We start from the raw sequence: 14,871 nt of genomic DNA, 5'->3' as shown, positions 1-14,871 counted from the left end.
TAGAATTTCCCATTAGTTCTTCCACCTTTTGAAGGCTCAAATGATCACTCAGGCAGATCACAAAGCAATTTGATGTTCTGCTTTGGGACAGGAGTGCATTCCAGAAGAAATATGGATAAGCTAAAATACCTCATCACTGTAATATCATGCTTCTGTCCCAGGCTATTTCCCAAACTCCTCTTCTGTTTTCTCTTTGTGTCCAGGTGATCTGTAGTATACTCTGACAACAAAACTTCTTCTGTTTCTCCCTCTATTGATTTTCCTCCATGTTCTATGCCAGGTTTCTCTCCCCTGGTTCCTGGATGTACTTACACGAATTGGCATGTTTTCCAAATATGCAGATGAAGCAAAGCTGAGAGAAAGAATGAACACGTTGGAAGGCAGAGTCGAGATCCAAAAAGATCGTTACAGGATAGAACTTTGGGTTGAATTTGATGATGCGATGAAACTCAGTAGGGATAAATATAAAGTCTTACGTTTGGGTCCAAAAAATCAACATCACAAGTTCAAGATGGGAGAGGTATGATTCAACAGATGCATTTAAACAGATTAATTTTTAAAGAGCTTTGGTAGTATTTTCTCATACCCATTATAAAATAAACATCTATTTCTTCTGTATCTTGTGAAGAAGATAACCTGCCTATAGTAAGACTATCATTACATTACATAGATAATAAGTGCTTTAGGAACCTTAAAGTACTGCATAAAGGAGTTATTGTGAATGGGTGATGATGTACGTGTCAAGAAATTGAGCAGTTAACAAGGGTCACCTTTCCCTTTTCCTCATTCTGAACTAAAATAATAGAAGAGAAGAGCTGGAAAGGCCCTGAGTGATCACATAGTCAACTCCCCTTATTCGACAGAAAGAAAAAACAGATCCAGAGAAGGGAAAAGAATCTCTCAGGGTTCAATGAAGTGGATCTGGGACTTTATTCCCGGTCTCTTGACTCCTGATCTACTGCTTTGATCATTGAATTACCAGGAGCCACCTGATGGTCACTTCTTCCTTCCCCCAAACCATCTCCCACCCCATTGATATCCTTTTAAAAGCTTGATTTGTAAACAGAGAAAGAAGGTGCGAATGAGAGAGTCAGTGGAGGGATCACTGAAGTATGCCACAGTTTCCCTAACCCCCACTGATGCACAGATCAGTTTCCATTCATTTTCTGAAGAGGGAAAGGCATGAACTGAAGGTTGCAGGATCAGATCAGGTTGCAGCATATTTCTGTCAGATGGCATGATGGCACTGTCAAGTGGCGACTGCCCATTGATGACTCACACAGGGAGGGATGGCTCTGGAACACTGTGGAATGGGCAGTCCACCACCCAAGCCTGTGGCTCCCAACCAGAGAATGGACCTAATGCTGTAGACCCCTCTCTGGGACATGATGAGACCTATTTCCTGAGGTGCTGTCCTCTTGAGGGGCTATTCAGCCTCATCCAATCAGGTTACTCAGTATGTAAAGATCCTACCTCTCCCTCTTTGAGTTCTCTCTCTGTCTCTCTCTGTCTCTTTGTCTCTGTCTTTCTCTGTCTCTCTCTCTCTCTCACCTTCTCCCCTTTTCCTGTTTTTCTCTTTTTTAGTCATTGAGTGTCCCTCTGTCTGAGCCCATTTCTCACTTCATTGGTGTTTGTCTTTGTTTCAAGCCCTCAAACCTTCTCTTAGTCTCTTGGGTTCAGGGCAACCTTGTTGAAAAAGACCTTGGATGTAGAGTTGGGCCTTGGGTTTCAGTTCTGTCCTTAACTAGCCCCATGTTCACTTCACCTCTCTGGACCTCAGTTTTTTCATCTGTAACATGGATATAACAATCTTTGCATTCCCTACTTCATAGGAATGTTGCAAAGAAAACATTTAGCAAATCTTAAAGGCTATATACTTTAAAATGAGCTATTTTGTTTAGCCTTCCTCTCCTTCCCCTTTTCTCTCTTTCCTATGAACTGTGGCTGTTTCTTGATCTTTTTCACTGTCTCTCTCCTTTTATTTTTCTCTGATTCTCTCTCCCAGTCTCTGACTCCCAGTCTGTATCACTATTATGAACTAGCCCTGTGCTTTGCTGGCTGCTCCTTCTTCTTTAAATGAATTATAGGTCTTGGCCCATCTCTCAGCTCCATCTTCTTCCATCACAATATATTTCTCAAAAGCCTTTCAAAATGGTATATGTCCTCAAGGAGCACTTTCTCGTAGGGCAGGGGAGGCTTGGGTGGAGAAGGGGAGGGAGTTTAGGGGAGAAGAAGGAGACAAGGGGGGGCAAAGGGAAGGAAGGCTGAAGAGAAGGAGAAGGGAAAGAAGGGGGTAGAAGGGAAAGGGGAAAGAAGGAGAAAAGGGAGGGTAAGTAGGAAAGGATGGGGAAAGGTGAGGGGAAAGGAGAAGAGGAAGAGAAGGGAGAAAGGATGGAGAGGAAGAGAAGGGAGAAAGGATGGAGAGGAGGAGAAGGGATGGAAGTAGGGAAGAGGAGAAGGAAAGAAAGGATGGGAAGGAGGGGTGAGAAATAGAGCTTGGTCTCGAGGAGGGGCAAGGAGAAAGGAAGAGGGAGGAAGGACGGGAGGGGGATTTGGAGAGGATAGAGGGGAGGGGAGGGAAAGGCCCGCTGCGGCAGGGAGCGAGCGCTGCAGGTTTCCCGGGGCGGGCAGGCAGCAGCGCCTGCTCCCCCTGCCCTTTTTATGAAGATATATGGCTGTTTATTATGGAGATCAGTCCCCTGCAGTGCGCGGGAGTCCTTGATTGGGGGAGGGATGGAGGGATGAAGTAAATAAGCTCATGAGCATCCTTGGGTCTCTGGCCTGACTTCATGTGGGGCCCATGCTGCTGCTGCTTTGTGTGTGTGTGTGTGTGTGTGTGTGTGTGTGTGTGTGTGTGTGTGTGTGAGCGTATGTGTGCGCGCTAGAGTGTGTGTCGGGGAGGGAGCAGTGTTTGGGTGCAGGGGCGCACTGGCGCTCCGCCAGCCGACGGCTCATCAGTCACGCCCGCGTTCTGAGACTGGGCGCGTCTCCACTGCCGCGGAGCCCAGAGCTGGGAGGCAGCAGCTGGAGGAGTCAAACGTCACCTCCTCCTTCCCCACCCCCACCTTCTTGGCCAAGGGCCAGGAGCCCCAGGGAGAGGAGGGAGCTGGGTGGGGGGCGGGAGTAGACAGAGCAGGAGCCCAAGGGATGGAGAACAGCTGTTCCAGGCTGGGACCTTGGGGTGGGTAGCTGCAGCCGGAAGGAGGGTTTGGCGAGATGCTGGCATGGAATTCTTGAGGGGTGGAAATGAAGGGTCATTCACCAGGTCAGCATTTTCGACATGAAGGACGGGCCTCGGAGATTGTCAGGTCTGCCTGGCCTGCGAGCCGGGAGACCTGACTTGGTCACTGATTTGTCATATGGCCTTGGGCAAATGACTCCCTTTCTCTGGGTCTCAGCTTATTCACCTGCGCTTTGGGAATGATAATCATGGCTCCTTGATTTTGTGCTTGAAGGGACCCTGGAGGCTGCTACTTCAACCCTCTCATTTACTACGACTTTGACCCAAGACACACAAGTAGTTCCAGAGGCCACACTGAATCCCAAGCATCTAGAGCTGAAAAGGACATTAGTAATGATCCAGCCAGAGAATTTTACAGAAAAAAACCCCAACCGGAGGCCCAGGGAGCAGCAGAGCTGCCTGCAATTTCTAAGGCAGGTCCCCTGAGTCTAAATCCAACACTCTCTCTCCCACTTACCTCACTGGGCTCCTGTGAAGCTCCAGCGAGATAATGGATGTGAAAGCCTCGTGCCACACATGTGTCAACACTTAGTATCCTCTCCTGAGGAAGTGAAGAGAAGGCTCTTGTTGGAGTCAGGGGCCCTGGGTTCAAAACCTGGCTCTGCCCATATGCTAGCTTGGGGGTCGTGGCCTTCCTCAGTAACAATAACAGACTGACATTTGCATAGCAGTTCATGGTTTACAAAGAGCCTGACACATCCGATCCCATTTGGTTCCCACAACAGTTTAAATCAGCTACAGGTAGTGTTTTGGGGGCAGCTAGGTGGCGCTGCAGTGGATAGAGCTGGGAGTCAGGAAGACTCATCTTCCTGAGTTCAAATCTGGCCTCTGACACTTACTACCTATGTGACCCTGGGCAAGTCACTTCACCCTGTTTGCCTCAGTTTCCTCATCTGTAAAATAAGCTGGAAAAGGAAATGGTAAGCCTCACCAGTATCTCTGCCAAGAAAACCCCAAATGGAGTCATGGAGAGTTGGACACAATTGAACAATGACAATAGGTTTATTTATCTCCATTTTACAGATAAGGAACCAGAGCCTTAGGGAAGTATCATGACATGCTCCAAATCAGACATGGAGTAAATGATAGTGCCCAGCATCAAACTTAGATCTTGTTACTCTAAATTCAATGCATTTTCCACAGCGCTATAGCTATCTAGTAAGATAGAGCTCTGTTCTTTCCAGAGAGAGAACCCAGCTAAAAATGGAGGCCATTTGGAAACTCAGGACAGTAGGTCCTAACCCCTAGCCTGGTTCAAGGCCTAGTTTTGTTCCATGTCCACAGCTAGAATGGACCTTGGAGATCACATTTTCTTAGGATCATGTGATCACAGATTAGAGAGAGAAGAAACCTCAGGCAGTCCAACTTCCGCATTTTAGAGAGGCCTAGGGATGCTAAATGACTAAGAATCACAGATTTAGACCCCCTGGGAGGGACCTCTGTGACCATCCAATCCAACCCAGAGCTGAAAAAGAAACCTCACTAGAACATACTAGAGAAGGAATCATTCAGTGCTGCCCTCTGAGGCCAAGCAAAAGCAGACCAATGTCTATCCATGTGAAAGTTCTCCAAATTTAAAGATAACTAAGTCTTCCATACTGCATGGCCAGTTCCTCATCCTCCACAGGCATTCCTCCACAAAGCCCTTTGTATCATCCTGGTTGCCCCACTCCAGGCACTCTCTAAACAATGAATTTTAAAAATTGTGGTGCCCAGAACTGAACAAAATTCTCTGGATATGGTATGTTTAGTGCAGAATACTATCAGACCATAGCTTACTATTGCTGGAAATTATGCCCCTCAAAGGCAGCCTGGGGCCCAACTAGCTCTCTCTCTCTCTCTCTCTCTCTCTCTCTCTCTCTCTCTCTCTCTCTCTCTCTCTCTCCCTCCCTCCCTCCCTCTCTGTCTTTGTCTGTGTCTCTGTTTTTCTGTGTCTTTGTCTGTCTGTCTGTCTCTGTCTCTGTATGTGTGTGTGTCTGTCTCTGTCTCTGTCTCTCTGTGTCTGTCTGTCTTTGTCTGTGTCTGTGTCTCTGTGTCTGTGTCTGTCTGTCTCTTTCTCCATGACACACCAGAGCTATTGAGCCAACAGTCCACTAAAACCCCAAGATCTTTTTTTTTTCCAGACAAACTACTCTCTGGCCAGATTTCCTCCCTTATCTTTATCTCCCTCTACCTTTCTAATGAGGTTGACTTTTTGAATCCAAACTGAAGACTTTGCATTTCACTTTCTTAGCTTTGTCCCAATGTTTCTGATGTGTTGAGATCTTTAAAAATCCTGACTCTGTCATTCATTCTGTGATTATCTCTCCCAGCTTTGTGTCATCTTCATGTTTGATAAGGATGCTGTCTAGCCCTTTGTCCAAGCCAAGGATAAAAATATTGGCAGTCCAGGGCTAAGCCCAGGTCCCTGGGGTGCTCTACTGGAAGCCTCCTTTGAAGCTGACATCAAACTGTTGACAAGTACTTTTTGGGTCTAGCCAATTAACCAGGTCTGGATTCACTTGCGTGTACATTCTTTTAGACCAAATCTTTCTACTTTTTTTACAAAATAAAATAGCACAAAGATGAAGGAATGGAAGCTAAGAAAGGGGAAGGAACATGCCAGCAGGCACATTTTGAATTAGTGGCAGAGCTGGGATTCAAATGTAGATCTCCTGACTCTTGAGTCCTGTGTTTTGGGCTAAAGCTGGGGCTAGGAATTTTTCATCAAATCAACCAATAAGCATTTATTAAGTGCCTCCTCTGTGGCAGACACTGTACTAGGTACTGAGGATATGGAGACAAAAATGCAACAGTCTGCCCTCAATTGAGAAGCTTACATTCCATGGGGGAGACAACAGGAACACACATAAATATCTCCATCTACATAAGCTAATCCAGAGGGTAGGCACTAGCTGCTGCTGGAGGGGGTAAGGGTGGGGAGGCTCAGGAAAGGTGATGCTTGACCTGAGATTTAAAATGAGCTAGAGATTCCAAGAGGCAAAGGTGAGGAGGGAGTGCCTTCCAGGGATGGGGAGCAAAGGCATGGAGGCCAGAGATAGAATTGGAGTTCTGTGCTGGAGGATCAGCAAGGCCACGTTTGCTAGGCTGTAGGGTGTGAAGAGGAGCATAATATATAATAAGAGTGGAAAGATAAATTGGCACCAGGTTGTGAAGGGCTTTAAATGCCAAACAGAAGATCACTTTGCATCTGCTGCCCTGCCTGGTTTCAACTCCTCAGAACAAAATGCCCCTCTCAGAATAAGTCATCACATCTAAATTCACCACATGTTGCTGCTAACTCAAATCGATGGACCCCACCTCCCTCAGCATCCTCTCCCTTCTGATTGGAGGGCTGGAAGGCAGAGGACCAAACTCCACCCAATGCCTTCCTTTAGAGAGGGTAGCAACTGGCCTCCTCACTCCACTCTGCTTTTGTTACTCTGCCTAGTTTCAACTCCACAGAACAGGTATCCCCTGGTATCCTGTTCCCTGCCCCATCATTTCCTACCTCCTTTTGTGTGTTGTCTCCCTCACTGAAGGCTTGTTATTTTTGTATAGAACTGTCTAGTTATTTTTGTATCTCCAGTACTTAGCCCAATGCCTGGCACATAGTAGGCACTTCGTTACCATTTATTGGATTAGATTGGATTGTGAACAGAGGATTTTGTACTTGATCCAGAGGCAATACAGAGCCTCTGGAGTTTGTGGGGGTTGAGAAGAGGCAAAACATGGTCAGATACATTCTAAATTTTCGAGAATGTAGAAATTCTGACACTAGGGCAAATTCAGTTAAGTTGGGGCGGTGGTGGTGCAGAGTACGGTTATATAAGGTGCTGCCATTCCTGTGCACAGCTGAGGCAGGCTGGTAGCAGAGGTCTTTGGAACTGGGGAGGTTGGAAAACTGGGAAGTCAGAAGGTCTGAAGAGGGCATATATTTAGGTGATGCAGAGATTATGAGTCAGGTACTGAACTGATGAGAGAGACAGAGACAGAGATAGAGAGACAGAGACAGACACACACTCACACAGAGACAGACATCCCCCCCTACAGAGACAGACAGAAACAGAGACAGGCAGAGACACACAGAGAGAGATAGACTGAAGGTATGTAGCAAAATTCTACACATTGCTTTCAAAACTGTCCAGCATGCCTGGGATTCTTCTGAAAATTTCTTCTATTCTCTATGCATTAAAAAAGGTTACAATTGGCTGATCCTTTCTAAAGAAGTGACTTTATCATTGAGGTGGGAGTGGGAAGGTACATGGACTTGCCTGTGTCTTTTACTAAAGGGTTGAAACACCTTTCCTGTTCGCCACAGGATCAAAACACCCCCTCCAATGGATCACCTTGATTTCACCTACTTCAAAACTTCAAAAGTCTGCGATTCCATTGGCATGGGGGCTTGTCCCACTGCCACAGACTTCAGTGCATTCTCCATCCCTCTGTTCCTGCCCTTATGAAGAAGTCTGAGTGAGTCATTGGGGTCCACAAAACTTCAAAAATTAGCCTCTGGACACTTACCCGGTTTCGAGAAGAGCAAATCTTCATCCACAGTCTTCAGCACATAAAGCAGAATTGAGCAGCGGTCTCAAGGTGAATCATTCCAGCCTAGGAGGCACCTCATGCATTTGAGAGGTCTTGGATCCCTCAGCTGGTGCCAGTGCCACTTTAAGCACTTCTCCCTGCCACCATTACAAGGCTTCTTGGAGTAGATGACCACTACCAAGAGTATGGACCAGCACCATTCCCTGGCTTTCCAGAAGAGAGGGACCTTGAAGAAGCTCTTGGACAGACTAGAGACAAGGTGAAGGTCAAATTGGCTGTTCAGTAGCCCAATGAAATGTTTCCTCTTTTGATGTTTTGGGGTTACTGCTTCATGTTTAAATCTGTGGGTGAATTTTTTGTGTTTTAGTCATTTCTTTGGTGAGGAGGAAATAAATAACTGCCCCATCACCTGATCTCCATTATGTAATAAGTACAGTGGAAAAACAGCAATGAATTTGGGGTCAGGAGACCTGACTTCCAATCCCAACTCTCCCACACCTTTGCTACTGAGGTCAAGTCACTTTACTTTTCTAGGCTTCAGTTTCCTCAACTGTACCAATAGGGAGTGTGGACCTCTGAGGTCTCTTCCATTTTACGATGCTTTGGGGAGACCCTAGGCATGAGCCAAACTTAAACTTTGTTTAAGTGATTTTCTTCATACTTGGGGAGTAAAGAGCCAGGGACAATGAGAAAGAACTTGACTAGGCTCTGACAGGGCTAAGCCCAAGACCTGAATGAGCCCAAAGATAAGGGACCTCATAGTGGGAGAAGGCAGCCACAGCTCCGTGGGCCAGTAGGTCTTTCCTATAAATGATCTGGCCACCTATGGAGGATGAGTTGGAGCTGGACAGAATGGAAGCAGGATGTCTTTTAGGACATTGTTTAATAATCCTGGGGAGGGGACCAGGAGGGTTCCTCTCTAAATTGACTTTCTCAATGGCCAGGGGGATATTTGTGGTGGAATGGTGGAATGGATAGAATCATGGAATCAGAGTCAATATTTGTGTTTGAATCCTATCTCTGAGATTTATAAGCTGTATGGCCCTAGGCAAATCACTTGGCCTCTCTGGGCCTCAGTTTCTCCATTTGTAAAGTGAAGAGGTCAAAGTCAGTGATGTCTAAGGTTACTTCCTGCTCCATAAGCATTTTCTATAGGGTAATTCTTGGTCATTGGGGAGAAGAAGGGAACCTTGGCCTCTCAATTCTCTCCTAGATGGAAAACCGACATCCCATTCTCTGTACAATTTCTTAGAAACAAGTGGGAACCTAAGAGGGTCCCCAGTCAGGGGCCTTTCTTCCCTTTCTAGGAGAGAAAATTTCAGGCTCGACTTGGGAACCTGAGAGCAAGGTGGTCCATCTATTTTCCCCATGTACATTTCCTCAGTCATCCCTGGGCCAAATCAGATGTATTTAGCTCCTTTACTTTCCCCTAATAAATCAATTTCTCCAAGGCCTTCCTTATTCTTTTGATTTTTCTTTACAGTGAATTATTAGTCTTAGGGACAGTGGGTATAGAGCCTCCCTGTGACCCTAGGCTTACGTCATGCAGGACTCAAGTCAGAGAGAGTGAGAGGTGCAGTCACTTCTGTCCTTCCCATCCTCTAGGCTGAGGTCTCTTAATTTCCCCCATTCCACCTTTCTCTACCTCCATCCCCAAAGGACCATGTTTCAAAATATTGATAGCTGGTCTTCAGGGCCATATCCTTCTCTTCTTTGTGGAAAGGGCACCAAACTGAAAGTCAGGACACCCAAGTTGAAATCCTAGTTCTGACAACTTCCCCAGGTGGGCAAATTACTTAACCTGTCTGGGCCACAGTTTCTTCATCTGTAAAATGGATATTGTTTTGGAGAAAGGGGTTAAACCTATGACTTCACTGGTTTAGGGAACTCCATGAGAAGAAGCTTCTACCAACACAGGTACAATTTATACTCATGGAGTAACAGTGTTCAAAAGGGTTAGTGACTTACCCAGGGTCACACAGCCAACAGTATTAGAACTAAGAACAGGACCAGAGTCTTCTTGATTCCAAGGTGAATTGTTTATCCACTATGCCAACCTGCTTTTCCTAATAGAGTACTTTGAGGATACCAAAGCCCCTTAACATATTATCTCATATGATCCTCATAAGAACCTTGTGAGGTAGGTGTATGCTGCTCCCAGGTCGTCAGGGAAGAATGCATCTTCTGCTTTCAGTCAGTGCCAAACACATCCCTTCTTCCTTCCCATGTCCTGTCTTCCAGTGATTCTGGAAAGCGTGATGCCTACTCAAAGGAATGAATCTCTAATGGTGGATTTTCAGGTCATGGCACTATCAGTGGGCTTTTCCATCCCTATTGACATGATATGAAATCCATCAATGTAGAAGGAGGTCCACTAAGTATTTATTAAGTGCCTCTCTCTTATAGGAGAGCATCACCTATTATTGTCAATCGATTCCCCAAATAGGTAGCCATGCGTTAAAAAGTGTTATATTAGCAGTTACTGTGATAGGAACAAAGTTTATGTTCACTCAGCAAGAGGCATTTGAAATCATAGGACCCCACTGGCCCTGTGGAGAGCCAGCCCTCTACAATCTAACCTTTATCATCCACACCTGAAGCAGAAATTACCTCTAACATCCCTTAGAAGGGGTTGTCCAGCCTTCACTTTAAGACCTCCATCAAGGGGGAAGCCATCACCTGCCCGGACAGCACACCCGACTTTGATATAGCTCTCATTCCCAGGAAATTTTTCTCGATATCGATTTAAACTAGGACTCCCTGCAATTCCTCCTCCCCAACCCCTTCTAATTCTTTTCTCCAGGCAGGCGGTATGAGTCTAATCCCTTTTCCACATGACAGATTGTAGTGGACCATCTGATTTGCTTCTCTGGGAACTGGATGAATTATTTTATAGCCGGGCTGGTGCTGGATTTGGTTATAATGTATTAATGACCAGATTGCAAAACAACGATGACCAGGGTCCATGGGGATATGCAGCCCAGTCCTAGAAAGCCGGAGAGTCAAAAGAAATAGTACATGGCAGCCCAGCCTGGAGCAGCAAATAAATTGGAAATGGAGATGGGACATGGAGTATCTATGGCTTTAATACTTAACAAGAATTGTAGTACTCTAGAGCCAGAAGGCCCTTAGAATAAAGAGTGTCAGATTGCAGAATGAGAGATTTGGAGAAAGAAGGGACATTAGAGGCCATCTAGTCTAAACTCTTCATTTTACCAAGGAGGAAACTATGTCTCAGAGTTGGAAAGCAACACACCATTGGTCACACAGCTAGCGTCAGATGGGATTTGAACCCAGGTCTCTGGGAAGCCATGTCCATCACTGTCTGGTACATCAAACTCCCTCTCAGAGCTGGAAGGGATTTTAGAACATAGAATGTTTGAGCTGGATGGGTCCAGAGAACGAACAGAGAATGTCAGAGTTGGGAGAGACCTTAGGAATGCAATGTTAGAGCTTACAGAAGACCTTAAAAATAATCTAGTCTAGCCTCTTGATTTTACACACAGAAAGATTCAGCCTCAAGAGGTTAAGTGACTTTCCTGAAAAGCTAGTAAGTGTTGGAATTGTGACTCTCGGGTCTCCACTCTCCAGAACCAACACTCCTTCCGTTATACCAAGCTGCCTCCCAAAACATGGTTTACAAGCTATTGTAGCCCCAGGAGATCCCTGGGGAGATAACCAGAGTCCAGCCAGCAACTGATAATGAGCAAGCCCATCTCTGGGCCCATAAAGATTGTTCCAACTTTGGATACTGAAGGAACTTGCTGGAACTGCTGGATTTCTATTAGTAATATTGGATAAATCCTAGAGAAGAAAAGAAAGTGGGTACAGTCAACAAAAGGCCAGTGTGCCTAATCTCCATCACTGGCAAATTTCTTGAATAGATTAGGAAACTGATAGATGATCTGTGAGCACTTTGAAAAAGCAAATGGTGATCACCAGGTGTCAACATGAAGTCATTATGATGTGTAATTAATCAAAAAGCATTTATTAAGTGCTTTTCAGGACAGCTAGGTGGCACCATAGTGCATAGAGCACTTGGCCTGGAGTCAGGAAGACTCACCTTCCTGAGTTCAAATCTGGCATCGGACACTTACTAGCTGTGTGACCCTGGGCAAGTCACATCACCCTATTTGCCTCAGTTTCCTCATCTGTAAAATGAGCTGGAGAAGGAAATGGCCAACCCCTCCAGATCTTTGCAAAAAAACCCAAAACCAAACGAATGGGGTCACAGAGAGTCAAACACAAGTGAAATGACTAGATAGCAACAGCAACAAACGCATATCATGTGCCAGGAGCTGGGGATATAAAGACAAAAAGCAAAGAAAAACCCTTAATGGCAGCTCGGTCATGTGACGGAATCCTGTGCTTACAGCTGGGGGGACTTTGGAGGCTAGTCAGTCAGACTTTCTGGTCTTAAAGAGCTTACACTCCATCAGTGGAGACAGCATGTATGCATGTGAGTACATCCAAAATAAATACGTACAGGAGAAACATACGATAAACACAAAGTGGTTTGGGAAGGAGAGAAGTAGAAGTTGGTGGGATTAGTGAAGGCTTCACATAGAAGGTAATGTTCAAGCTGAGTCCTGAATGAACATGGAGGAGGTGGAGGGAGGGGGAGGGGGAGGGAGGGGGAGGGAGAGGGGGAGGGAGAGGAGAGGAGAGGAGAGGAGAGGGAGGGAGAAGGAAGAAGAGAAAGAGGGGAGGGGGGAGGGAGAGGGAGAGGGAGAGGGAGAGGGAGAGGGAGAGGAGGGGAGAAGGAGAGGGAGAAGGAGAGGGAGAGGGAGAGGGAGGGGAGAGGGAGAGGAGGGGGAGAAGGAGAGGGAGAGGAGAGGGAGGGAGAGGGGAGGGAGGGGGAGGGGAGAGGGAGAGGGAGAGGAAGAGGAGAGGAGAAAGGGAGAGAAGGAAAGAGAAGAGGAGAGAAGAGGAGAGGAGAGGAGAGGAGAGGAGAGGAGAGGAGAGGAGAGGAGAGGAGAGGAGAGGAGAGGAGAGGAGAGGAGAGGGGAGGGGAGGAGAGGAGAGAGAGGGAGGGGAGAGGAGAGGAGAGGAGAGGAGAGGAGAGAGAGAGGAGAGGAGAGGAGAGGAGAGAGAGGAGAGGGGAGGAGAGAGGAGAGGAGAGGGAGGGAGAAGGAAGAAGAGAAAGAGGGAGGGGGGAGGGAGAGGGAGAGGGAGAGGGAGAAGGAGAGGGAGAGGGAGAGGGAGAGGAGAGGAGAGGAGAGGAGAGGAGAGGAGAGGAGAGGAGAGGAGAGGAGAGGAGAGGAGAGGAGAGGAGAGGGAGGGAGACAGAGCCCAGTGGCTAGTACAAAGGCCCTCTCAGACCAACCTTTCACACTTGGGTTTTGGTAAGGCATTTGGCAAAGTCTTCCATACCATCCTTCTGGACAAAATGGAAAGATGAGCATGTGATGACAGGACAATTAGGTCCTAACTAGAAGGGACTTTATAGGTTAGTTAGTCAAACCGTTTCACTGTTCACTTGAGGATACTGAGGCCTAGAGAGATTAAGCTGAAAGACAATCTCTTAAAGATCATTAAACCCAACCCTTCATTTTCACAGATGAGAAAATTGAATCCTGAAGAGGTTAAGTGATTTGCCCAGGGTCACATAGACAGTAAGTGGCAAAACCAAGATTTGAACCAAATCTCTCTGATTTTAAATCCAATACTCTTTCTATGTCATCACTGCACCCACAGGAGGCATAGTAGTACAGCAGAAAGACACTGTATTTGCTATAGCTAACATTTCTCTATAGTACCTACTATGTACCAGGTGCTATGCTAATCTCATTTGAGGTTCACAATAACTCGGGGAGGTAAGTGTTATTATCTCCATTTTATAGATGAAGAAACTGAGGTGAAGCAACTTGCCCAGGGTCACACAGCTAGTAAGTGTCTGAGGTTAGATTTGAACTCAGGTCTTCCTGAATCAAGGCCCAGCACTCTTTCCATTGCATCACCCAAGTTGCCCATTTTTGGATCAGAACTGAGGGTGAATCCTGCTGCTAGCACTTATGAGTTGTGGGACCTTGGGCAAGTCACTTAACCTCTCTGTACCTCAGTTTCCTCATCTATAAAATGAAGGTGTAAGCTTGGATGTCCTCCAAATCCTTTTCTAGCTCCAGAGCTATAATTCTATGGTCCTGAGTCACTCACTATCTCTGGACAGCATTTTCCTAAATTGCAAAATGAGAGGGTTGGGCCAAATGACCTCAGAGTCCCTTCTGGCTCAACTTTTACAATCCTAATGATAATAACAAATTAAAAATGTCTGTATTCCTTTAATGTTTGCAAAATGCTTTGCATATGTTGTCTCCTGTGATCTTCAAACAGCTCTATTAGGTAGGTTGTTGTTGTTGTTGTTATTGTCCCAATTTACAGATTAAGAAACTGAGGCTGAAAGGTGTTACGTGATCTTTCCAGAGATACACAACTAGTAATCATCTGAGGTAATATTTGAGCCAGATGTTCTGGATTTCAGGATTAGTGCCCTATCCATTGCCTGTCAGATGGAGGAGACTGGTAAGTATTTGAAATGGGATTTGAACCCAGGTCTTCTTGACTCCAAGTTGACTCATGACTCATTTCTTCTCTTTAAATTATTTTTTTAAATTTTTAGGCAATTGGGGTTAAGTGACTTGCCCAGGGTCACACAGCTAGTAAGGGTCAAGCGTTTGGTCTGAGGCCGGATTTGAACTCGGGTCTTCCTGACTTCAGGGCCAGTGCTCTATCCACTGCACCACCTAGCTGCCCCTCATGACTCATTTCTTATGCCAAGCTCTTCCACTGTCAGTGCCTCAGTTTCCTCATCTATAAGACAAAGGACTGGGTTATATGATTTCTAGGAGAATCTCTCCCAGTTCTAAATTTTATGAAACTATAGTCTGTAAGTGGAGGTCTCTGGCATGCGACCCCTCCCTGGACCTGTCCATGGTCCTGATCTGTTCAATGTCTTTATCAGAGACTTGGATGCAGACCTAGTTATCAAATTTGCGGCTGACATAAAGCAGAGAGAGATGAGCTGACATGTTGGATGACAGGATCAGGATGCAGAAAGGTCTGGACAAGCTGTAAAGATGGGCCAAGTCTAACAAGCTCTAATT

This window comes from Phascolarctos cinereus, unplaced genomic scaffold (genome assembly GCF_003287225.1).
Source record: "Phascolarctos cinereus isolate Bilbo 61053 unplaced genomic scaffold, phaCin_HiC Scaffold_1;HRSCAF=81, whole genome shotgun sequence".
In the NCBI taxonomy this organism is placed as follows: Eukaryota; Metazoa; Chordata; class Mammalia; order Diprotodontia; family Phascolarctidae; genus Phascolarctos; species Phascolarctos cinereus.
This window is presented reverse-complemented; position numbering follows the sequence as displayed.